Source organism: Amphiprion ocellaris, chromosome 23 (assembly GCF_022539595.1).
Source record: "Amphiprion ocellaris isolate individual 3 ecotype Okinawa chromosome 23, ASM2253959v1, whole genome shotgun sequence".
NCBI classification, from domain to species: Eukaryota; Metazoa; Chordata; class Actinopteri; family Pomacentridae; genus Amphiprion; species Amphiprion ocellaris.
This window is the reverse complement of record NC_072788.1, coordinates 15034230-15060510: the sequence shown is the minus strand read 5'-3', so window position 1 is coordinate 15060510 and position 26281 is coordinate 15034230. Positions and strand designations below refer to the sequence as shown.

At 39.5% G+C, this 26281-nt stretch overlaps 2 pseudogenes; one reads left to right on the top strand and one right to left on the bottom strand.

Annotated features, from left to right (window-relative positions):
- Positions 1–1004: 1004 nt before the first annotated feature.
- LOC111585034 (elongator complex protein 1-like) overlaps positions 1005–26281 on the top strand; it is a 26146-nt pseudogene continuing 869 nt past the window's right edge.
- The window catches only part of LOC111574973 (inactive carboxypeptidase-like protein X2), a 25945-nt pseudogene continuing 16686 nt past the window's right edge, over positions 17023–26281 (bottom strand).

Genomic DNA, 26281 nt, shown 5'->3' with positions numbered 1-26281 from the left:
AGACGCTCAGGGAGTTTGTGTGTTTGCTCAGACTCAGGAAAAATTACAGGGAACATTGTTTGGGACTCAAGCAGTTCCTTCTTTTACTCACTATCTCCCCAGCCTTAGAAAAAAAAAACCTGTTCACACAGCACAGATGAGGCTGAGGTACACAGGAAATGTTTGGCTCCATTGTACAAGTTTGGGTAAACAGTTTTGTGGGTTGCCCAGTAAGCCAGTGGGTCTGCCGTTCTTTCTACAATTGCATTCGCTGTGGCGCTTTGCATTTGCCAGGCTCTACTTGCGTCTTCGTCTAATAGGCTCCACAGTTGAACTGAAAAATATTGAAGATCATCATCATCATCACCAGAAATGTCAGTCATTCCCTATTCAGAAGAGAAAAAGAATACCTGTGGAAGGTGCTGCTGGTGGTGGAGGACGAGGCTGTGGTGGTGCTTGTGACGTAGATGACTGCTGCTTGGTATTCTTTATGTTAATTGTTGTGCATTCTGTTATTAAACGTTCTTTCACACTGGCTGCCACTCTGATTGGTGAATCCAAAAGTTTTGAACTGCAGAGCCACGAGTGTAGCAACAGTCAGTGAACTGTTCTTTTCTTTGGTTTGTAGTCTGTCGGCTAAGCACCTGACAAGGTTCTTTGCCAGGTGTTGTGGCATGGAGGTGGTGAGTTGGGAATATATATATATATATATATATATATATATATATATATATATATATATATATATATATATATATATATATATATATATATATATATATATATATATATATATATATTCTCTACGAAATACGAAATCTGACATACTACTAACTCTCAAAGCAAAAACAACAGCAAAAAAAAACAATCTATTCTGCGAAAAACAATTCAAATGAACAACACTAAATAGGGATCTCCTATCCCGGAACACTCGATCCCGCTGAGTGATTCACATAACAAACCGAACCAATCAGGTGATTCGAAGCAGTTGAGTGCTTCAAACGTCACTGAAGTGATTCAAACGTCACGAGTCACGTGACCAAACCACGCCTCGGCACAGTGGCTCGATACGTTTGCTTCATGAGCTACAGCGCATGTGTCGAAGCCTCGGGTATCAGAGGACCATCACTACGGATACGTAGAGGGTTTTATTGCTTCAAATTCTGTCTTCGCGGTGAGTTTTTATCATTTTCTTACGATGTTAGGTTTCAAAGCTGCCACTGTCTCTTCGCTGTTTTGAATAATTGCAGGTTAGTTAGTTACCTAGCTAACTCCTAGCTAGGTAAGCTAGCGGTTAGCTAGTTCCATTTTCGGACAACCTGAAATTGAGTCTTTACAGTAATCAGTTTGTGGCATAAAACTACGAACAAGCAAGTTTTTAAAAACATGTTAATGTATTTTTAAAAGCCTTGTCGTTATTGTCTGGTTCTGACGGTGTTATTTTGTTGTTAATGTGCTGTGGGAATAACATGGAGGTGCGGTTTGTAACACAGGTTAACAGCTTAATGTAACTGATTATTGAAATGCTAATTTGTTTTCGTACTTGATGAAATCATCCGAATTAGAGAAAATCTACAGTATTTTCCAAGTCCCAAACCACCGATGTCAGTTTGGCAGCCATAATTCTGAAATACAATTTTGAATAATCATGTGAAACTAAATTAAGCAGTGTTTAACATTTGTGAACTTATAAGGAAATTATTTAAACTTTTATGTTGATTAAATTTCTTCAGACAACAGCAGACAAATACAGGGTGTTCTTTAGCAACTGTTCTCCAATACTGCTCGTGAAATTATATTGCAGGAGTTTTTATTGACACTTTTAGAATATATTACCCGTAAATCGATGAGATACCACCCATATAAATTTACTGACAACTGTTCTGATGATATGTTATTCAGACTGAGTTTTTTTTTTTTTTTTTTTTTTTTTTTTTTTAGAAATGAATGCGAAATGTGAACATTTTCTGGTTTCATTCTTCCTCTATGACACAAAACTGAAAGTCTTTGGGTTGTCATTTTAAGCATTTAGAAACACCGATCGGCACTTTTCACCATTTTCTGACATTTTATAGACCAAACAACTGATCAACTAATAAAAAAAAAAGAGCAGAAACAAAATGTCGATAATATTAATCAAAAATTAAAATAACCACTAGATCCTAGGTCCTGTTATGAATGAGACATTTTTTTCAACTTGTAAGTTAATTTATTGTTTCAGACAGCAGAAGTCAAAGACAGGTTATGCGTTAGCAATTGTGTTCTTCAATATTGCATGATATGACATTTTTGGAATATTTATTGGTGCTTTTAGAAAACATATCAGGTGAAGGGAAAAAAATGTAAAACACTGTCTGTAGTTTGAATATGTAGGTAGGCAGAGACCTTTGCTGCCATTTCAATCAGATACATTACTAACATTTAGAATGTATTTTATCATAATAATATAACCAGTTATACTGAGCTGTAACAGAGGGTGAATATTAAACTAATATATCAACCAGCTATACCTACAGGTTTCCTTTTCCTGAATGTGTACATTTTTTTGTTGTTTCAGGTCTTCTTCTGCCTTTGGGACCAGATTCCTGAGGTGAAATGAGGAATCTGAAGCTGCTGAAGAGCCTGCGTAGCTCTGACCTTCAGGGTCAAGGCTCTCCACAGTGTTTCTCTGTGCGGGCCGACACTGGTTCGCTGCTGATTGCCTCTCAGTACTCCATCACAGAGTATGACCCTCGAACTGGTCAGGTGAGCTGTTGCTGAAATACAGCACTTATCTGTTTGTTTTCAGAGGAAATATTTTGTGAGTTGTCAAAAGTCGAGACTTCTCAGGGTTTTAGTCCATTTAAGTTCTGTTTCAGAGAGGACAGAAATGTGTTTACAGAATAAAGTAAAAAAGGAAACGAGCAGCATTTCAGTTGAGAATTTTGCTTATAAGGTTCATGTGTGGAGGTGAGTGTAGGTTCATGCATTATCAGTTGTCCTCTGTTTTCTTCTCCAGGTTGTCAGTGAAGCCTCGCTGACAGCAGACAGTTTCCTCCCAGAGGATGGCAGCGGAGTGGTGGTCGGACTGCAGGACCTGGCTGAACTCGAGTCTGCGTGTTTGGCCACGGCAAGCGGGGATGTCGTTCTCTTCAACCTAAACACCTGCCAGGTTGGCGGTGCAGAAAAGTTGCTTATGGTGGAGAGAGAGCAGTAGTGTTAGGTGAATGAGGGTCATCACAAAAAATGTTCTCTTCCACAGTTGGAGTGTGTTGGCAGTGTCGATAGTGGCCTTACCTCGATGAGCTGGAGTCCTGATGAGGAGCTTGTCATCCTCACTACTGGTCAGTATCTTGAACAATTGTTGAAAAATTTTATTTATTTATTTATTTATTTATTTAATAGTGAGGTTGATGTTTGCAGTAGCATCATTTCTTAGTGTGAAAACCAAGAAAGATGAAAAAGAGCCCAGAATTTCTAGATAGCAAGATGAGATGAGTGTGGTCAAGATTTGCTATTGTTCTAAATATACATATCTAACTAATAAACAAGACAAAGTGGTTAATTATTAGTTCAACTCAATCAGCAGTATTACAGTTAAATAAATCACTAATAATTTGTGTTCACAGGTCAGGAAACAATCATCATGATGACCAAAGACTTTGAGCCGATCACTGAGGTCGGAATCCACCAGGATGATTTCGGTGAAGGTATGGCGACTCATTCGGACTCAGTTTAGATTAGTAACCATTGAGGTTCACTGGATTGTTCTCTAGATTTAATGTGCTCACCTAGATTGTTTTGCAGGAGAGTTCATCACAGTCGACTGGGGAAAGAAGGAGACTCAGTTCGATGGCTCAGAGGGGAAACAAGCAGCGCAGAAATAGATCCAGGTCACTGACTACTCACTCTAATATCAGCGCTTGTACAAAAACAAAGTGTCAAACTATATTGAAATTTAATTTAGAGTATGTTAAACATGAAAATATGCTTTTACCACAGGAGGTGCAGCCTGCTGTGGCCTGGGATGACCGCAGGCCTCGGGTGACGTGGCGAGGTGATGGTCAGCTTTTTGCCGTCAGTGCGATCTGTCCTCAGACTGGAGCCAGGAAGGTCCGGGTCTGGAACAGAGAAGGTGTCCTGCAGGCCACCAGTGAGCCCATCAACGGTCTGGAGCAGGCGCTCTGCTGGAAGTAAGAGCTCTACCGAAGCGATTTTCTTTGAATTCTTTAAGTGAAACAAACCAGCACTGTTGCCTCGCAGCTAAAAGATCCCTGGTTCGTGTCCCAGCCTTCCAGGGATCTTTCTGCATGGAGTTTGCATGTTCTCCCTGTGCATGCGTGGGTTTCCTCCGGGAGTCAGGCTGCTTTGGACTGACTCTGTTTAATGAATATAGAATTGTGAATCAGTGTTAAATCTTGTCCTGATGTTTCAGACCGTCGGGTAGCCTGATAGCGAGCACCCAGCATCATCCCAACAAACACAGTGTGGTGTTTATGGAGAAGAACGGACTGCTGCATGGAGACTTCACTTTGCCTTTCAGTAAAGACCAAGCCAAGGCATGTTCAATGTCCAGATTCACATTTCAAAATGACAAAATTATTTGAGATGATTAACACTAGAAGTATCAGCATGGGATCAGTATTTCAGTTTGTGGTCCAGATTAATACACTGATGTGCGTGTTTTAGGTGAAGGAGCTGCTGTGTAACAGTGACTCCACTGTTTTCGCTGTTTGGTTGGAGGACATGGCTGCTGGGGAGGATGGACAGGTCAACAGTCACAGTAAGTTCAGCAAAATTAGTGTGTAGCAATGTTTACAGTTGTCATAGGGTTTTTATTTTCTGCAATAAAGATATAAATTGATTAATTGTATTGTTCACCGTGTGCGTGTTGTGCTTCTTCTGCAGTCCAGCTGTGGACGGTGGGGAACTATCACTGGTATCTGAAGCAGAGCCTGGACTTTGTCAAAGACCCTCAGAAGGCTCCAGTTTGTGTCTGCTGGGACCTAGAGCGCCCCCTACAGCTCCATGTGGTGTCTCGCAGCTGGACCAGCATCACAAACGACTGGGGCTGGACGCCACCGACGCCAACGTGGCTGTGATTGATGGAGGTGAAAGCCGATGCGACAAGACAGCAATGAAGTGTTCTATTATCCGACATGATGTTAATGTCTGTTTAAACCCCCCGCAGAGAAAATCCTGGTGACTTCTTTCAGGCAGTGTGTGGTTCCTCCTCCAATGAGTTCATTCGAGCTCCAGTTAACTTCACCAGTGAACCAGGTGACTTTCCTGTGTCGACCTCAAGGGACCAATCAGGTGGCAGCATTCACCGCTAATGGGCAGATCTCAATCTACAGCCAAGGTAGGCTTACAAAATTGGCTGAATGTTTTGTATTACCTTCCAAAATGAGTGGAATTTATCTCATCATGTACTTTTAGGAATATTTGAGCTGGACTTTATGTAAATTTGGCATTGTGAACTCAAATTTTCTTATTTTTTTTTAGTTCAGTTTGGTTTTTTAGGGCCATGAATTCAGGAAATAGTAGTCAACATTGAAATTAGAGCCAAGATTCGGAACCTGAACCTGATTTTTGGGTTCAAGCCCATTTTTGATCCAACGTCTCTAAAATCTGTCTTGAGCCACACAGTCTTTAAATGGATATTTGGTTAGAATTTGGTCAGATGAGAGCATATTGACCTGGAGAATACATCCCCATTGTTAATTGTGTCTCATTTTTATTCACCTGCATATTTCTCTGTCAATCCAGATTCAGGAGAACGGACTGACAAAAGGGCAGATGGGTTCAGGACTGTGTCTCATCCTCTGGTCCTTCAGAAAACCTTCAGGTATCATATAAACCTGCAGTGCTGTACATTATGCTGTTGTCCTCTGACATCCAGCTCCACCTCACACTCTGCCACCTGCTCTGTCTCATTCAAGGTTCCTTAAATAACGTGGAAAAAACTGTATCCTAATTTTAAAATATGCTAGTGTTTCCGTTCAACTAACATATGCTTCTTTTTCATATTGGTTTACTTCTTCTTCTACTACTACTACTTTCATTGGTTGTTTAAACTTTATCCCAAACAATTGTCCTTCCTGTTTACCCCATTTTCTTGCAGACTGGCAGCCCTTCTTGATGATCCTCTGGCTCTGAGGATGAGCTGTTCGTGGGGGTCAGTTCTGGTCTGCTGCCAACCTCCTCCACCCTGCAGATGCTTCGTCCTGTTCAGGATGCTACTGACACACTCGGAGTGAGGAGAGTAAGCAAATCAATCCCTTTCAGACATGGGTTTATCCCGTAAAACCTGTAAATTATCACAGTGACACTGAAATCACTTAAAGTTATTTACCATTTCTGGCTGTTTTGTGCTTCAGGGCTGCTGTGGAAGTGGATGGTGTTGTGGTCAGTGTGGTTCACTGCTCACAGACTGGAACTGTGGCCCTGCAGCTGGAGGATGGACAGATTCGGAAACTGGTCTAGGGTCAGAACATGAACACTGATTACTTACATCGCTTTTGGAACTTGCTGTAAATGCATGTCAAATTCACTAGTTTTCAGTAATGAATCTTATATTCTTTACATTTCTCTGTAGATCATCCTGAGCTATCCGTGGAGGATTGGCGGGACTCCAGCGGTTGTCGCATCAACTTTCCTGTTCCCTGCGTCCAGACGGCGCTCTGCAGCATCAGCGGAGAGGAATGTCTACTTGGGCTGACGGACAGATCCCACCTGTACACTGGAGACACAGAGGTATTGTCTCAACATCCTGATACCAGCAATTTGTTCTCTGGGAGGCAGATACCAACAGGACTTTTGGAAAACATGCACATTTCTGTCTGCTGTTCTTCCTGCAGTTGGCCTCCAGTGTCTGCTCCTTCGCTGTTTGCAATGACTTCCTCCTCATCACCACACACTCCCACACCTGCCGCTGCCTCCATCTGGGCACGCTCACTGTCAAAGGTGGGACAAAGACAAGCAGTGAAAAACTGAGTTTTCTCTCCTTACACATATCAACTAATTTAAACAGAAACACACAAAAACACAGTTTTGTAGTAATACCTGATAACACATAAATAACAGATTTCTGGTTGATCTGAGTTAAATGACCTCTGACCCCACAGGGCTGCAGGCGGCCTTAGCCTCAGATGGAAGTCAGAATGATGAGACGCTTCGGAGAGTGGAGAGAGGATCCAGGATCATCACCGTGGTGCCTCAAGACACCAGAGTGATTCTGCAGGTCAGATTAACACACAACACACATTGTCAGCTTCACTGTTTCGCCTATAGAAACCACCGTAGCAGTAAAATGTAGTTTCTGTGACTGTACATTAAAAACCTTTAACATTTTCTGTTTTAGAAATGAGAAATGTGGTAATATGCACTCCCTCTCTGATTTGTTTTTTGTGTCCAGATGCCTCGTGGGAATCTGGAGACTGTACATCACAGAGCGCTGGTGTTGGCTCAGCTCAGGACATGGTTGGATAGGTGAGTCTGATCTCCTTCAACTCCAGTTAATAGAAGACTTATGGTGTATCACACTGAATGTAGGTGAAATTTACAAAGATCTTAACTGTTAAATTATACTTCATTTTCTTAATCTAAACTTTCAAAGTGTTTTATAATTAAACATGATCATCTTTACATTATGTAAGTGTGATGATTTGTAGCTGTAAAGACTGGAAATGGAGAGCAGTGAGTCTATACCTGTCTGTGTTAAACTCAATCCTACATGTTTTTCTTTTTTTGTTGGTGTTTTGTGTCATCAGTTTGAGATTCAGAGACGCCTTCGAGTGTATGAGGAAGCTGAGAATCAACCTAAACCTCATCTATGATCACAACCCAAAGGTGTGTACTGGGATTTAACAAGGAGTTGTCCAACTACATGTTTTACTTTGACTGCAGACTTGCAGCTTTCAAAGGTTCCCTTTGGAGTTTTATTGTACACAAACAAAACTTAAATTTCTGTCCACTATTGCTCACCAAAAATCTTGTTTATTTATCTTAGATCAAAATAAGTTGTTGCCATGAAACATATGCAAAACAGAGTAACAAAAAAAAAAGTTATCACACTTATCTTCTATGTGGAGTCACTTACAGCCAATTCATGCTTTCCACATCGACTTACTGGCCTGCATATGTGACTGTTTATTCTACAATAGGCTGTGGTGGTTTGCTATGTGGTCAGTTGCATTTTCCACTATATTTAACACAGAAAAATACACAAGGAGACAGTAGCTGGTTACACATTAACCTGCAGCACTGTATCAGTGATTATTCCTGTGGTGTATCAAGCACAGTGTGTGGACAGAGCACAGGATATCTAGAGAATAATGGACTGTGTTTACCATTGCAGACATGTATGTGGACTCAAAAAGCATGAATTGGATTTATACTCCAGGAAGCCTTTATAGATTTTTGTTCACAGCTTCATTCAGTAAGAAAAGTGAGGTCAAGTCACCGGTTTTTATACAGAGCATTTAAGACAACAGCTGTTGTAGCTGTTTTCCTTGCCACTCTCACCTTAGGGCTTGCTCTGGGGGTCAGACATATGGGTTCTGTAAAGATGAAATTGTCTGGGTGACCCCAAACTTTTGAACGGTAGTGTATGTATATATATTATGAAACTTACCTAATTTATATACACGTTAAGGCAAAGACCCTACAATATTATTATGTAGATGAAACTGACAAAATTTTTGACACTACAAAAATATACATGGATATAACAGAAATGTGTTTATTTTCTAAAAGAAGAGGAATTAAAAGTTTTACCTGTGTAATGCAATATGTATCTGTGATTTATAGATGAGACTTTTAAACATTTGTAAATAAATAACTGATAGCAGTAAATGATTTACATGCTTTTCAATGTTAGTGAGTAGTAGAAACAAGCATTTTACAAACTGATTTGTTCCTAAATAACAACAATGAGAGCATGAATTAACACAAAGTGCTATTTTACATTTGCAGGTTTTCTTGGAGAAAATACAGACTTTCATCACGCAACTCAACTCCATCAACCACATCAACCTCTTCCTCACTGAGCTGAAGTAAGACTTGGTTAGAGCCAGATAAGTCGTATCTCATATATAAAAGCAAGAACAACTTCTATATAACAAGCATGTTTTCTTTGGTATCCAGGGAGGAGGACACGACTAGCAGTATGTACCCCCATCCTGAGAGCAGCTCCATCCAGCACCAACCTTCATCTGGGCAGAAGAAGGTGGACGTGGTTTGTGATGCTTTACGGAACGCAATGGAATCAATGGATCCAAACAAGTGAGTTATAATTCTGTTTTTGTCCTTTCTACACATAGTAGTATAGCTTATCGTTAGGGGTAAAATATAGTAAATACAGGTTCTGATTTCAGAGAATTTTATCAAATTTTCTTAGTAGCATTTACAGTAATAGCTGAAAATGTGTTTTTTTGTGAAAAATACAACCAGAATGGAAAATAAAAGTTCATCAAATAATGCCAGTAGTGGGACATACAATGATGATGGTGTTCTCCATCCAGGTTCTGTCTGTCTATTCTGACGGCTCGTGAAGAAGACGGTTCCAGAGCTGGAGATTGCTCTGCAGAAAGTCCACGAGCTTCGAGGTGAGTAAACTTTTGGCACACTGAGGAGCTGTACACACACATAGAGTAGATAACATGAGGAGACAGTGTTTAATTCCTCTGTCTTTCTCCTCAGAAAACCCTCCTGAAGCTCCAGGTGCTGTGAGCGCTGAAGAGGCATTAAAGTACCTCCTGTTCCTCATCAACGTTAACGACCTGTACGAACACTCACTGGGAATGTACGACTTCGACCTTGTACTCATGGTGGCCGTGAAATCCCAGAAGGTATGAGACGGCCAAGGAACAGGAAAAATCTGACTTTAGCAAAAGAAACACTAAAAAGTGCAAATAAAAATGAAAATTCAGTTTCCCGATACTATATTTTTTCATCTTACTTGTAAAAAAGTGAAATAAGAGGCTTTTAAAGTACCAAATATTACACAGAATTCCTCATTAACTTGCTCTGTAAGGTCCTCCCAAAGCTAATTAGATATTCAGCTCTGATGTGAGAAGAAAGAGATTCTTAAAACATTATCAATTGCAGAAGTTTGTATTTGTAGCTTTATTGTTTTAATTGAAAAAATCATTTAGATTGTTTGAGACACAATGAAAGTAGTGGTACAAGTGAAGTCTGGGTCTACAGGAAAGAAGTTGCCTCACAAAAATGGTCAAAATACAGTTGAATCGGTGCTTTTCAGGATATGCTTTGCACTACAACTGCTTACTAGTTGATTACAGCGGGAATTTAAAAAGTCAGTTTCCCTTTAAGCTAAATGTAAAAACACCAAGATGGTCCTTCAATCATTTTACACAAATTTAAAGGCAACTTACAAGTTAAATCTTCTCCTCAATTCCTGCAGGACCCCAAAGAATACCTTCCCTTCCTAAACATGCTCAAGAGCCTGGAGCCAAACTACCAACGCTACACCATCGACAAACACCTGAAGCGCTACAAGAAGGCCTTGCTTCACCTCAGCAAGTGTGGTCAGTCTGGCAACTTCTTAACGTTTTACTGCTTTCACCTTGACAGAATCTATTTTTCTTAGATTATTTGCCTATAAAGCTACTTTGACCCTCTCCAGTCATTAATATAACCCCTAAAATCTCATCTCTGTGTGTCAGTTATATATTTATACTTTATTTTTCAATGACAGTAATCCTTTTCTACTTTAAAATAGCTTTGATACAACTCACCGACAACTTTGCTCCAACACTGTAAATCTACTTTACACAACACAATGACAAGTAGCAATATTTGACTAATTCAGCCACACATGTTCAACCTGGAAACAGATTCTGAAGAAGCATAATGTTACAGAAAGGCCCACCCTACAAGTTGACAGGATTGACTTTCTAGATTTATGTATCAAGTAAATTAAGACAGCATATTCATGGTGGAAATATAATGCTTATTCTGCTCATGATATGTCTTCTAACGTATAAAAAACAAAATGAACACTTACAATGTAATGGAGGGAGTCTTTACTGAGCTGCAAACACAGGAGTTACATCTGTTCAGCTAAAAGGTGCTGCTGTTTTGCAAACACAAGTTTGATGCAAACTGATTTGTGTATTTTGTGTTCAGGAGAAGAACATTTCGGTGAAGCTCTGCAGCTGGTGAAGGAGCAGAAACTCTACAGTGAAGCTCTAAAACTGTACGCAACAGATAGCGTTCACTACAAGGTACAGACACACCTCAGGGCTGTTTTCCTCTTCTGTGGCCTGTCAGCCTGAAGTTACTTGAGTCTGCATGAATCAAAGTCATGTCACTAGACTGCAGCATCAATAATGCATTTATCACATGTGGCAAATGCACAGTAGTTTTAATGGTTTCAAAGTGAGAGAAATTCAGTGCTGTATGTTGCCTTTTCAACCTCCAGGCTCTGAGCTGTACATATGCTGAGCACCTAGTGGAGCAGCAACAGGCGGAGCAGGCCGGCTTGTTGCTATGGCGATGTGGAGAGCCGGTCCGCGCCCTGCAGGCTTTCGCCGGCAGCTCCAGCTGGAGAAACGCCATCTGTGTGGCGCAGCAGATACCGCTGCCACCGGACCAGTTGGCTCTGCTGGCCAGAGACCTGGCAGGTAACCATGACAACAGGTGGCCAGACTGACAGGTAGTCAGTCAGCTGGTGTGATTCTACAAGAAGTGGCATTGCATGTAATTCCAGTGACGGTTTGTGCTTCTTTTCCTCACAGAGAAGCTGACTGAACAGAGACGCTATGCAGATGCTGCTCTGCTGTTGGACCAGTATGCTAAAGTAAGATCCTCTGCAGCAGTTAACATCTGGATGAATGACTTCTGATGATTTTACGTGCTGCATGAGCAAATGGATATATGTGGAAGAACTATTTAATATTAGATTTCCACAGTTATGATCTATTATGAATCAACCAGCATCAGATTACCATCTGTCCACAGCTGCTAGCTACGGTCTGAACTTCCGTATTTCTCTGTTTCCCACAGGACTGTGAGGAAGCCATCTTGGCTCTGATCACTGGTGCAGTCTGGGAGGAGGCGCTGCGACTGGTAAGTAAAGAAATAATAGCTTTATTTATGTAGCGTTTTTAAAAACAAGTGTTTAAACAGTGCGTTAACACTGCAGTCTCCAACCACCAGGATGTGGGTCATTTGGTAACAAGCCGCACAGAAAGAAGAAAAATTTTTACTTTTTTTTTTGTAGTTCCTGCGGAGTCTACGCTGTGTTTTATTTCGAAAAAAGACTAGATTGTGTTCCTGTCACTTAAGTCTGTGCTTGTTTCTCGCACTTGACTCTGTCAGTTTTCATGCCTGGCTGTTAAATGAAACTGTCAGTCTAACCCCTGTCAAAATAAAAATTTTAAAAAAGTCTCTGGAAAACTTATTTGAAAAGAAGTAAATACATATTTAGCAATAAAAGGTAATTTTTATTTGTTTAGGACACTTTTTTTTAATAAGAAAAAATCAAAACACAACAATTATAACCATAAAATTTGCACTGACACTCTTGCACTGCACATCTTTGCACTTTTAAACTTTATTTTTATTTTTTCTGTTAAGCCACTTTACCCTCATCTCTCACCCTTGTACATATTGTAAATAAAGCTGCTGTAACAATGTAAATTTCCCCTGGAGTGGGGAGAAATAAAGAACTTTATCTTATCTTATTATTTGTTATGTGCGCGATGACCGGTCTGCAGAGAATTGTCTTGTTTGAAAGTAGTACGTGGTGCAAAAAATGTTAGAGACCGCTATGCTAACACTCACAGCAAAAGCAGAATACCAAGAAAACAAGCCAAACTATGTAAAGCTAAATTAAACTGTGGTTACGATAAAGTTAAAACCAGATGACAAAAGATGCAAAATTCAAAAACAAGTAACAAGTAAAATAGTAAAGTATGAAAACCTCACCAAAGCAATAAAAAGATGACATCACATAAAAGAAGACTTCTAATCAACCATCCATCCTTCCTACTTTTTACTTAATTTTTTAAAAATGCACGGCTATATTCAGTGAAAATTCTTAGGTAGACACACAATCGCTGACATGTCATGTGTGCAAGTGTTATTACAAATATGTTTATATCTGCTTCAGATTTACATGCACAACAGGCAAGACATCACCGAAACCAACCTGAAACCTGCACTAATAGAAGGTAAGAATGCTTCAGACAACATGTTCGGTCAAGTGAGCATGCTGACCCCAGGAACCCGAAGAAAAATCGTGGCGATTTCTGTTAAATAATTGCTGAAAAACTACACGCAGAAGAAGTTGAAGGGTAATACCACACAAAACCTATTGTCTTTCTTCAGCTGTCAATACCCAGACTGTCTTCCTGGAGGCTCAGGTAGCGACGTTCACACGGCACAGGACCCGGCTGGCCGTGGTCCGTGAGCAGAAAGAAAAGGCCAGACTGGACATGCTGGGTGAGAACAAGACAATATCTGATCTAAAGTGTTGTAATTTTCTGTCAGTTATGTTGTGTATTAATTTGAAATAACCCAAAAGGTCTTACATCAGTCTCACAACATAGCCTCCATCTATATGCTTAATATTGTCCAGTCATGTCACCAGAAAGTGGCTAAAAACACCCCAATGCGTGAGATCATAAACCACTACTGTTTCACAAAATATTCATCTTCCAGTAAACAAAACTGCACTATTTTAAGTACTTCTACATTCCTATCAAATAATCCATAGGCTTTAATCACTGCTGGCTTAGAACAAAGGTTAGGTGCTGTACGTGGTCCAGATCTGGAGTGAACATGAGGTTGTAAATGCTTACATGATTTAAGAATCAGTCTAATTCCTGGGTAGGTTTTCTGCAGGTCAGACAAGGAAGAATCTGGGTTGCTAGTGAAGTCACTATGTGAGGTGATAACCTCCTTAAACAGTATTCATTTTTGACAGTTTGGTCAATATTTGTGCGATACTTCTGTCAAAAAAATTAAATAGGAAATGCTCTTTTAAGATGCATTTTTTCCCTATGGTTGTTGTCTTCATTTGTGAAAATTCCAAATGAACTATACATTCCCAATAAACCAGTTAAATTCAGTTTTCTTCTTCAAATGAAGATGGTCCAGACTGTCCTGATGCTGAACTTTACTCTGAAGCCAGCAGTGTGATGACCGGTTCCAAATACTCCCAGAGTAACTCCTGTATCTCCTCGTAAGACAAACGCTCCCACTTAAAACACACACACAAAAAAACCCTTGTGATTGTTTTGTTTCTGGTTTAATATTCATGCTCTGCTTGCAGGAGATCATCAAAGAACCGGCGGAAAGCCGAGTGAAAGAAGCTGAGTCTGAAGGAAGGAAGTCCGATGGAGGACCGAGCGCTGATGTATGCCCTGGGAGAGATAATCACCTCCGTGGACAAGATGAGAGGTACAGATAGAAACATGCAAAAAATGTTTGCATATTAAGACCTTCACTGAACAGTTTAGTTTGTCCATGTTGTCACAATACCTTCACTGCTTCCGTTCACATGGTAAAACTAAAGGATTAAAGTAATAGTGCTTGTACATGCACACAACTATCTTTGCCTGCTGCAATCATCACTGCTGCTCATACTAGACATTAAAATATCCCCTCCCGATGTTGTCAGTGATGTGGAAACTTTCAGTTCTGATTTTATGTAAAAATATGCTTTAAACCTTTTCTAAAACTAATGAAAGGCTCCAGCAGTCTGAGTCTTCTGAAAGTGTGACTTTTTGGCACAAATTTTTAGAACAGTGACAATTAATTGGTTGTTTGTCAACTTTTAAATGAATAAAGTGAGAGTAAACTGAAGGTCTTTGGGTTATGGACAAAACAAGACATCTGAGAACGTCATCTTGAGCTTTCAGAAACACTGAGTGACATTATCCATTAAAATAACATATTAATCAAGAGTGGAAATATTTGTGACCGTGGTTTCCTTGGCAGCTGCAGTTGTGGCCAATAAAGGGGAACTTTTGTACTAAAAGACTGCAAAAAGATCACTCTTATGAATTATTTTTATTGATTTATTTAACGTGCACAGCTCTCATTGTAGCTGCAGATGAGGTTTCGAATGTGTGTTGGATGAGAGGATTTTGTCCCTCATTGCTTCAAAGTAGATTAACAAGGCATCTACAGATATCTAATGTGAACAGGATGAATACTTAGAGGACGAAAAAACGTTCAGTTCTCACATGAACACCTTACTGATGTTTAAACACAGAAACAGACAAAAATGTTGACCTGTCGATGTAGACCTAACCTGTTGAAAACAGTTTTCTACTACAAAGTCTGTAGTGTAGACACAGCCGCAAATGAGCAAAAATGAACAATGAAGGAAACGGTCAGCATTTTTGAAAGACCTGAACTGAAAATCTAAATTTTACCGATTATTATGAGCATGTTTTTTGTTCCTCCTCTACTTACAGAGGAAGTCCACAACCTGCTGAAGGCCTTGGTGCTGTTCCAGTTTGACAAACAGGCAGCAAAGTTGCAGCTTTCCTATGAAGAAGCTCTGCAGATGATGGAGGCAGCGATTCCTGAGGTGTGGCCTGAAAGCCTGCAGAACAGCCAAGCCCTGGTAAATATTCAAACTTAGTAGTGATAGTAGTAGTTGTAGTATTATCTCGGTAAAATGCTTTCCTCACATTTGGTTTTATCTCATTTTCACTTTGCTTTTATTATGTTGTTGCTGTGACTGGTTTAACAATAAAGAGGCAAACTAGGAAAATCTTAACTATAGCATCAATCATTAATCGACACTAATCACATGATATAATTTGCTACAATGACCTCGTTACCTTGGTCATTATTATAGAAAAACACTCTCCAAGCAGATTTGAGCTGGTCTTAAATAGGTAGCCATTAACCATCACAGAAAACTTTGTCATGGTGGACCTGTATTTGAACAAAATGCTTTTTTAAAAAGTATATCCTCAAAAATGAATTGATAAATTCACTCGCATCCATTGTGTGTGAGATAGAAATGAAAAAAACAACATTTTTTAATCTTTTGATGCTCTGCTGCTCCACAGCAGAAGATGAAAGTGTTCAATTCTCAGGTGAGCATGTGAGCTGGTATAAAATAACTAAGAAACACTGCTTAAAAAAAAAAAAAGGAGCAAAGTGTCCATCTGTTGTCTTTAATAAATTACAACATTTAAAAAAGAAAACCTGACAGGAATCCAGTGAAGGTGGGTGTCTCTGAACCAAGTCCTGCTTTGTTCTCATTTATTCACCATCACACCGTCTTTGCCCGTTTGGCGGCAGCAGCAGCAGCACGTCTCTGGTTGATGGCTTTGGTGGTGACGCGGAGCTTCCGCATGTGTAGCTGCCGCAGCCTGAGCTGCAGATCCTTTGGAAGTTTCCCCCCCTTAGCCAGAATGTCCTTTAGCCTCTGTTTGGGCATCTTGGTAAGGTTGAAGTCACAGATCGTTGGGTAGTAGTCATACATGACCTGGCAGATGCGGGAGGAGGGTAGGTATCCCTCTGCAATAGCTGTCACTCGGTACTCACCGGGGTTCAGCAGCCGCCAGTAGTCACCATCAGCCGCTACAGAAGTAGAGATAGTAGTGGATACGCATGAGTAGTGAGCAGAAGTAATACAAGGTGTCCCAAAAAAAATTAACATCATTTGAGATGTCCACATAAAACTAAGTGCTTATTTTGGAAGAGGATTATTTTCCTTGTGTTCCCTTTTTCTAAACAGATACCTTGATTTAATATGAGGGGTTTGGAAGCAGAGTGGTCTAACACACTTTCTGTAGTTTTTGAGAAAAATGGGTTCAAAGTTTTGTATTTTCACGAATGGTCTAACACTGGAAGCACCACCGTAACGACACATTTGGGTTGTGGGTTAGACCACTTTGCCACTAAAATCTAGACCTTAAAATATTACAGAAATTATATCAAACTCAGTTCAGATTTTTTTTGTGGCAAGACCATTCTGCTTCTAACCCCCTCGTATGTTCTGTGACATAAAATTGTACCTAATCTGATGTGATGATCAATGTCATCCACTTTGATGATGGCATCTGCTATACCAGCCTCTGTCTCTTTGTCCCGAACCACACCCTTAACTCCACGGTGGACCGAAAGAGACAGATTCTACTGTTTGATTGGCGCTGAATTGGTGCCATCTCCTTTAGCCGGGGAGTCTGACAGAGTACATTACAATTAAATGAATAGTATGAGGCTGATAGGTAATAAAGCACAGCAGGGGAAAAATAAGCTACATTAAAGGAGAGGATTTGAGGATAGAATATGCATGTATATCCAGATAAACAATATCTGTGTGGGCAGACCTGCTCCATGTAAACCAGCAGAGACTCTCTGTTGTTCTCCCACTCAATGGGAAGCTCGCTGGCGTGAGGAAATTTATCACAGGACAACTCCACCGTCACCTCGAAACAGTTGGTATGTAAGTAGCTGAAATCATTCATACCTGCAAGAAAAAAAATCAACATTTAACAATTTTTTTCTGTGGTTCGGGTTACAGTTTTTATTTTTCAATTTTATTTTTGACCACCAGCTCCCCACCGTGGAGGTTGGTGCTGAGGACAAACGGGATGTTCTGCATCCAGCTGATGACGGCTCGTGTCTCGGACGCCACCTAATGTTGGAGGTTTTGTCAGGCTCGGTTTTAGACATTCGGTTGACAATTCTACAATTTCATTTAGCGACGTACATACAAGAGTAGATACAACACAAGCAAGGATCTCGTCAGGAGAAAACAACCCGGATAAGTGCCATGACATATGTTAAAGTGTGATAACAGGACCTTGCTGCCTACAGGCAGTGCAGGAGGTAATAGGAATGGGTCTTTTGTCTTTTCTTAAAGACTGAGAGGGATTCTGCAGATTTGGTAACTTGTTCCACCACCAGGGAACCACAGAGGAGTCTAGCTATTGACTGGCCCTGTTGTGGTGGTTCTATCAGATGCCTTTTGTTGGGTTAGCATAGTGAGCGAGAGGGAGTGTAGACCTGAATGAGAGAGTTCAGGTAGGAGGGAGCTGTTTTCATTCTAGTTTTGTATGCAAGTGTCAGAGTTTTGAATTTTATCCGGGCTGCAAATGGAAACCAATGAAGCGATTTGTTTGACATTTTTATGACACCAGATAAACATGTTCTTGTGAGTTCTAAAAGGCTCTACACACTCACAGTCCACACACAGACGTTTTCACTTGCAATTTAATTTTGTAACATTTTCTAAGAACTGTTTGTTGATCAATCTCCTTCTTTAAGGTAATACTGAGTTTGGTGACTTTACTAAATATCAGCATAACTTTGGCAGATGTCAACCTAAACAGAGGTGTAAACCAGTCACAATAGTATATAACAATAACTTTATTTATATAGCAACTTTCTCAAACAAAGTTTCAAGGTGCTACATAAAACTCACATTAAAATATATGGAATAACACGAAGCACACAAAACACCAAATATAGAAAAGAGCAAAGTAAAATAACCACAATAAAACAAGCTAAGGGAAGGCTTTAATGTGGAAAAGGGTGTTTGTAATGTTTTAAAGAAGAAATCGATGTCTCCAGGCTGAGATCCTCTGAGGAGAATTGCATAGTTTAGAGGGGAAAACATCAACCAGTCTAATTCATGTCATATACGTGTTTTTAGACTTTTCTGTAGAGATTTCTTGAAGGTAAAAGTTCCTGTCCGATCCAACAACAGAAGTAAGACCAACAGATAAGGAAGCAGGAGAACCGAGTTATTATTTTTGCAAATATATATCTATTGTTTCAGGAGCAGAGGATGAGATATGGAGATGTTTAAACACTTTCCAAAGTGTGTGTCGTGTGTGTGTGTGTCTAAGACTTACAAAGGCTTCCTCTGAGGTGTACTGCTCAGGGATGGGGAAGTAGTGGTTGATGAGTTTGGACCGGTTCGTCTCCAGCTCGATGGCGGTCCACATCACAGAGTTCAGGTCAGCAAAATTGTGGTTCATGTCGATGCCTTCATAGCTGTAACGTCCCAGTGCCCAGCCTGCCAGCTCTGAGCCCTGAGGATTACAGACCATTGGGATTTTCAACTTTGTTATGGTCATTTAGCACTCATGTCTTCAGCTGTGGTTGCGCTCACAACATCATCTTGGGGCTAAATGTGGTTTCTGGCACCTTTTTAAAGGCCATCTCGTACCCATCAAGGTTCATGGAGGGCAGAAGGTGGATGCGAGTGTCTTTGACCAGGCGGACGATGCGCTGGTCTCCTCATTTGTACTCTTGGCACATGTACTGCATCAGATTGAGCAGAAGCTCCCGGCCCAGCACCTCGTTCCCGTGCATCCCAGCAACGTGTCAGAACTCTGGTTCGCCTGTAGGGGGCGCCAACACATAAACACAAGGATGCGGTTAGGAATGCTGCTTCTGACATGCACCAATCATCCACTACATTATGGCCATTGACCATCATCTTGTCATGATGCAGTGTTTTGCAGAGAAACCTTAAGTCGTGACATTCATGTGGATGTCTGACATGTATCAAACACCAACTTCAGCAGGGCAATTCACCCCGACACACCGCAAAAACTGCTCAGGAATGGGTGGCCCTATGAACACAACAGAGCTAAGGGGTTCACCCAGGTTCCACACTCCCCACATCCAAATCTTACTGAGCATTTGTGGGATGTGTCAGAATAATCCTGATCTAGGTAGGTCCACCCTGCAACCCACAAGACCCACAGAATTCACTGCCACCATCCCAGTGCCACAGGACATCCTCAGAGGTCCTGTGTCCATGCCCTACTGGCTCAGAGGAGTTTTAGCAGCATAAAAGAGACCAACACAATATTAGGCAGGTGGTCATAATGTTATGCCTGATCCCTTTACAGTTGTGCTCGTAAGTTTACATAACCTAATTTGTGAAATGCTGCCTTTTCCTTTCAGAAACAGCAGTTATTTATTATCATGCGATGGTATTTGCTCTGATCATTCGTGTTTTCATAAAAGAATGGTACATATTTTACAAATTCTGCCAGGCTGTGTAACCTTATGAGCACAACTGTACATACTTTTAACCAATGTTCCCTCTAATTTTTCATGAGTCTGAGCAAACACACAAACTCCCTGAGCGTCCCTTGGACCACTGTGAGCAACATCAGACGTGTGCACTGTGGTCACACCAGCATCACATCCATTCAAGTTACATGGTTCATTAAAAGAATCAAATTACAGCATTTACATTTCTGTTAAAACACTTTGTCAACAGGAGCCAGTTGAAGGCTGCAGTTATTTTAGTGACACTACAATGTATAAGAGTGAAGTTATTGAATATTTGTCTCTTTTTTTTTTTTAAGTTATTTTTTTGGCCTTTATTAGATAGGCGCAGTGAGAGAGAGACAGGAAACAAAGGAGAAGAGTTGGGGGAAGACATGCAGCAAAGGGCCGCAAGCGGGAATCGAACCCGGGCCAGCTGCATCAGGGAGCAGCCTCTGTACATGGGTCACCCGCTCAACGCGTTGAGCTACATGGGCACCCATTTATCTCTCTTTACTGTTGCAGCAGTTTTGCAAATTGCAGACGGACCCTGTTCACTCCATAGACACCAGTGTTATTCCTGTAGCTTGAAAGACAGCTACTTTTGATAAAACTGGGCTTGTAGCACATTGTCTGCCTTGCAACAATGGGAAAGAGGCACCGTTTATGTTTTGACAACCTATATCTAATGAGTTATTGATGCTGGAAGTCTGAATCTGTGAATATCTTTCCAACTTTACTGAACTTGGGGCCACTACCACCTAAGGAGTGATATATTTAATTTTGAAAAAAGCATTTAGCCATACTTAAAGCTTTAAGTGCTTTATTAACACGGAACTAAAAATTTTGTATTGTTTTATTATCACAGGTTCTGTCTGAAAAGAGGTGGCATCATTTTAAACAGTGAAATCAAACTAACAAAATGTAATGACCAACCAGTGAGCAATACTGGATTCTGCAAAAACATAAACAACTTTTTTTAAAATCTAAATCTTATCTTAACACAGTTAATGTATTAACTTATTTTTGTGTGTATGCATGTATTTATTGATTTATTTAGTACTGTTAACATATCAGAGTTCTGAGTGAATTTTTCTTAAGATAGACAAAGGCCATTTATTGATTACATATAGGCTCTTAAATGTTTATTAAAAACTAAAAAGCATTTAAAAAAAACAACTTAGGCATTTATTGAGTCACTAAAATACTGTAGAGTACAGACCACATCAGCATGATTATAAGCATCCTCTGGTAAATGAACAACCAGATACTGATGTCTCTCACCATATGGACTTCAGGAGATGACTGGGGGATGATAAACTGTGACCTACTGGTTGGGTTCTCTCTGTTCTCATGTTTCTTACATGTTTGTCCCCTGACAGCCGGGTCCTAATGTTTTTTGAGCAACACACCATACTATGACGTTTTTACAATGATGGTTCTACTATGGAACCAGTTTGACATGTTCAGGTGTTCTTTGTGTGAAAACTCAGAGATTTCAGGGATCAGAAGGTGGTTTTCAACTTTCTTTGTTAACTTTCTGCTTCAACTTTAAACTAAATTTCCTTCACTAACCCAGCCCTCTGGACTTCCAGGAAGCTGTGTTCCTATTGGCTGTCCAGGTGGCTGCTTGGTGTTATCAGGAACACCTGAGCAGCTCAGTGTCTTCCTGCTTTATTTAGCTGCAGACAAACATTTCCTCTGCTTCTCTTCACCACTGAACCTGGGTTTGGCTCCATTGCTTTAGTTTGTTCTTTAGGCGTTGGCTTGCAGCTTCCAGCAGTAAAATCGTCTTTAATGTGTTTCTTGGTGTGTTTTAGGGCTTTGTACTGGATAGTTGTCTTGGTAAATGTGGTTCTTTAGCCACAGTTAGCACATGGTGCTAATGTGTGCAGTGATTAGTGGATTTGCTGCAGCTGAGTTGTGTCTTTATCTTGGCTGTAGTGAGTCTTCAGAGGTTTTTGGTCAGACACATTCTGTATTCTTGTTTGTGAACCAAGCGTTGGTTGTCCAGAAGGTAAGAGTTCCTGTCCTGATTCTCTGTTCTCAGAGGTTCTCTGGTAGGCTGCAGGAGACTTTAGCGTTTGGGTTGTGCTAGTTTGGTTTTTGTATGGTTTCATTTGGACGACTATCTTGAGGCCCCTCCATGTGGTTTAGTGAGGTTTTCTGGAACAGTTCTACAAAGCAACCTGCAGCAGAAGAGACTTTGAGAGTTTTTAGGAAGTTCTGGAGACCAGACTTTAGAGCAGCAGAAACATTTGTCAGCAGTTTGAGCAGGAGAAGGTGAGCTTCAGAGTAGAAATGAGATGGAAACCTTCTTGACCCGTGTGGTGAGGTCCTGTACCAAGAGTTTGAGCAGGTTGTGAAGAGTCTGTAGTTCTTTGGTCTGAAAGCACAAGAAGAGTCGACTCATTAAAGGAGAAAACAGGAGATATTGTTGGTTCTTCTGTCATTCTGCAGTTTCCTTAGACTGAATATCAAGTTTATATTTTAAATGATTTACCATGTGAGCCCAAGAAGACTTCAATAAACTCCCTCCATCCCCTGGACACAACAGATTTTATTACCATGTTAAATCTTTTTTTTGTTTTTGAGTCTTAATCATAGTTTTAGCATAGTTTTTTCTCTTTGCTTGTTTAGTTTTGTAATCTGTGTGAAAGGTGCTAAACAAATAAAGTTGAATTGATAAACTGAATAATTGACTAACTCATGATTGTGACAACAGAAGTATTTTCATTGTGATTTAAGGGTTTGTTTCATTTTTAAGGTTGGGGTTAAAATCTTGACAGAAAAAAAGATTAAAGAAATAAACTACAGTAAAAAAGCAATTAAATCAAAGGAAAAAAACATTTAATATAATAAAACTTTTAAAAAGAAAATTAAACATTAAATACAATTAAATTATATTAGACAAAATATTTAATTAGATAATTAAACAGAAGATACAAAGCATGTAATTACGAAATTAAACAAAAATTTTTAAACAAAAATATTAAACATTAAAGATGAAATATTTTAGATAATTAAACATTTAAAAAATACAATTAAACAAGAATATTACACATTTAGAAAAATACAAAACATTTAATTAGATTATTAAACCTTTAAACGTCAAAACATTTAATTAGAAAACTAAATGTTTAATTAGAAAATTAAATCTTAAAGACAATAAAACTTTAAATAGGAATTAAACAGAAAATACAATGAAGCATTAAAAAAGAAAATTAAACATTAAAAGGTGGTAAAACATTTAAAAAGAAAAACCTTAAAGATTTAATCGAAAAATTAAACATTGGGAAAGAAAACGAAATTTTTCAAACAAGCCGATAAAATATTTGAAAAAACAACAATTAAACATTAAAAAGACAAAACATTTCGAAATCAGATCAGACATTAGAACAGATTAAAAGGTGAGAAAAGAGTAAAACTAAACATTTAAGAAGAATCAAACTAAAGATAAAACCTTTGAAAGGGCACCGGTTAAACTTTAGAAGATCAAATTAAACAGAAGAAACAATAAAATGATCAAAAGAGCTAAAACAGATAAAGGCCTTAAAGTGTTTTCTAGTCTGAAATGAAAACATCAAGTTGTTTCTTCAAACATTTCCTCTTTCTATGTACTTGGTTTGATTGTGGACAGATTTACTAAGAACTCATTTCAGAAAACTGATTTCCAGATAAAGTCTACTAGTAGTTGAAGGCATTTATCAAACTAATGTTACCTTCTGATCTCCACAAACTTTACTGTTCAGTGAAGAGAATCAAAGTTTGTTGAGGATTTCTAAAAAACCCACAGGTGAAGGTCTGAGAAGAACTCAGATGGATGGTCTAAATGTGAAATCAAGACTCATGGTCACAAGTTTTAAGGCTTCTGTTAACCAGAAAGTTCAAACTAACAGAGAAGTACTGAGAAACTTTTAAAATTTCAGTCCTCAGACTGTCTGAAGGTTCAAACTAACAGAGAACTACTCAAGAACTTTTAGGATTTCAGTCCTCAGACTGTCTGAAGGTTCAAACTAACAGAGAAGTACTGAGAAACTTCTAAGATTTCAGTCCTCAGACTGTCTGAAGGTTCAAACTAACAGAGAACTACTCAGGAACTTAGAAGATATCAGTCCTTGGACTGTCTGAAAGTTCAATCTAACAGAGAACTACTGTGGGACTTAGAAAATTTCAGCCCTCAGACTGTGTGAAAGCTCAGGTCCTGAGGACTCGGGAGGTGTGGAGGCTTTGGAAAGTCTTGGAACTGAGGGTTCCACCCTCCAGCACAAAGGCTGAAGTCCAACCTCCTGAGAAAAACGGTCGAGTCGAGACTCGAGTTAAAAAAAAAACTCGAAAACGACAAAAAATAGATGATAAATGCGCAAAAAAAACAAGAATTAGTATCTGAGCGAGTAGCTCAGGAGGATAAGAAGACAGACTACCAACTGGAAGGTCGCAGGTTCAAGACCCGCCACCGGCCTTTTTCTTTGTTCGTCTTTGTCAGGATTTTGAGAAAATTTAAGAAGTGTCTGGTCTTGAACCAGCGACCTGCAGCTCCATAGGCAAATCCTTAACTCACTGAGCTACAGATCAGATAAAAAGAAATAATTTCGTCCTCCCTTTGTCATCGCAGTTTCCAAGTGACCACATGGGCAGAGCCAAGGCGGAGTCTGGGTGGAGTCAGGGCGGAGAGTAGGCGGGGAGGTGGGTGGCGGCCTCCCCCCTCTACCCCCCCACCGCCCACCACACCTTCCCCCGCCCGACGAGTTCTTCGAGTCTCCACGAGTTCCTCGAGTCTCCATGGGTTTTCCCGAGTTTCTTGAGTTTTCACGAGGTCAGAGGCAGAACAAGTTGTCATGAAGAGATGTTGAAGTCGGCCAGGATGGACTGACTTTTTACAGCGACTAGAAGGAAGACCACTAGAAGAGCAGGTCTTTAACCACCATCCATAAAATCCATGGAGTCGGCTCCAGAGAAATGAAAGAAGGTCAACTTTTATCAACCTCCATCCAGATGTTCAACTTGATATCTTTACTTGGAGATTTTTAGCACCACAAACCTTTAGTATCACACTTTATTATCCTTTATTAGGACTTTAATGGAATCCACCAGCAGATTTAGTTTTTGTTGAGAAACTTTATTCTTGTCGTCGTGGGACTGCAGTATTTAAAACTCTTCCTTCTATTTGACCTCATGTTTATTAGTTTTAGTAGAGAAAGTTATTTTAGTTGTCAAATAGTCTCTTAAAAACTAAATAATAAATTGGATTAGTCAAGAGGTTTAAATTTCTTACTTTGTCATATTTTAAATATGACAAAAAAATATAAAAATAAAGCATCTTGAGACAATTTGACCTGTAATTGGCATTATATAAATAAAATTGAATTAAAATTGTATGTATCTTGTAATGTTGGAGTAATTCAGCCATATATGTTAGAAAACACATTTTCTTTGTCCATTAATCTGTCGCTTTCTCCAGTAATTCATTTCTTGTTTTGGTTTATAAAATGTCAAACCCAAATATATTCAGTTTACTGTCATAAAAACCAAAAAGATTTACATTCATGATGCAGGAATCAGGCAGTTTTTCACTTTTTATCTTAGTTTAGTCAGAAAGATAGTTGATAATGTGTGAATTGTTGCAGCTTGTGAGCCGTAGAAGGTTTTAATCTTTGGGGCCGAGTGTCAAAAAACATTTAGAAACCAACATCAACAAAGCACTCAACAAAGATTTGAACATCATTAAAGGGAAATCCAACTTTTGCATGACAATGTCTAATTAAAGGACATTTATTTCCAACGTAAATGTGTGATATTCATCCTCTGGAGCTTTCTCTTCACATCGTCTTCCACCTGGACTGGTTTGGTCGGGAGCATGTGCAACAAACATTTGAAAAACTGCACTTTAACATCAATGAATGACACTGAAGTTTAATCTCTACATAAATGAGACTGAGTCTGGATGTGCTGCTCTGTCATTAACTCCTAAGTTTAGGGAAAGTTCAAACAAAAGAGGACAGTTCAGATAAGACTTGAGAATGAGCTTATTTTGAACAAACATCTCAGACTTTCTGAGCTTCAGCACCTCTAGCAAGATATTTTAACAACAAGCAACTCAAGAGATCCAGAAGTTGGAGAGAGTTAGCTTTAGCTGAGCCAAAGAACATGTGGGACGCTAACCTAGCAAACATTTCAGACTTTTCTCTGTGAATTCTGAGAAATAATTTACTATTTAATGACAGAGCTACACATCTTAACTCAGTCTCATTAAAACAGACTCTAATTCAGTGTCATCCATCCATATTAAAGTGCAGTTACCCAAAATGTTTGT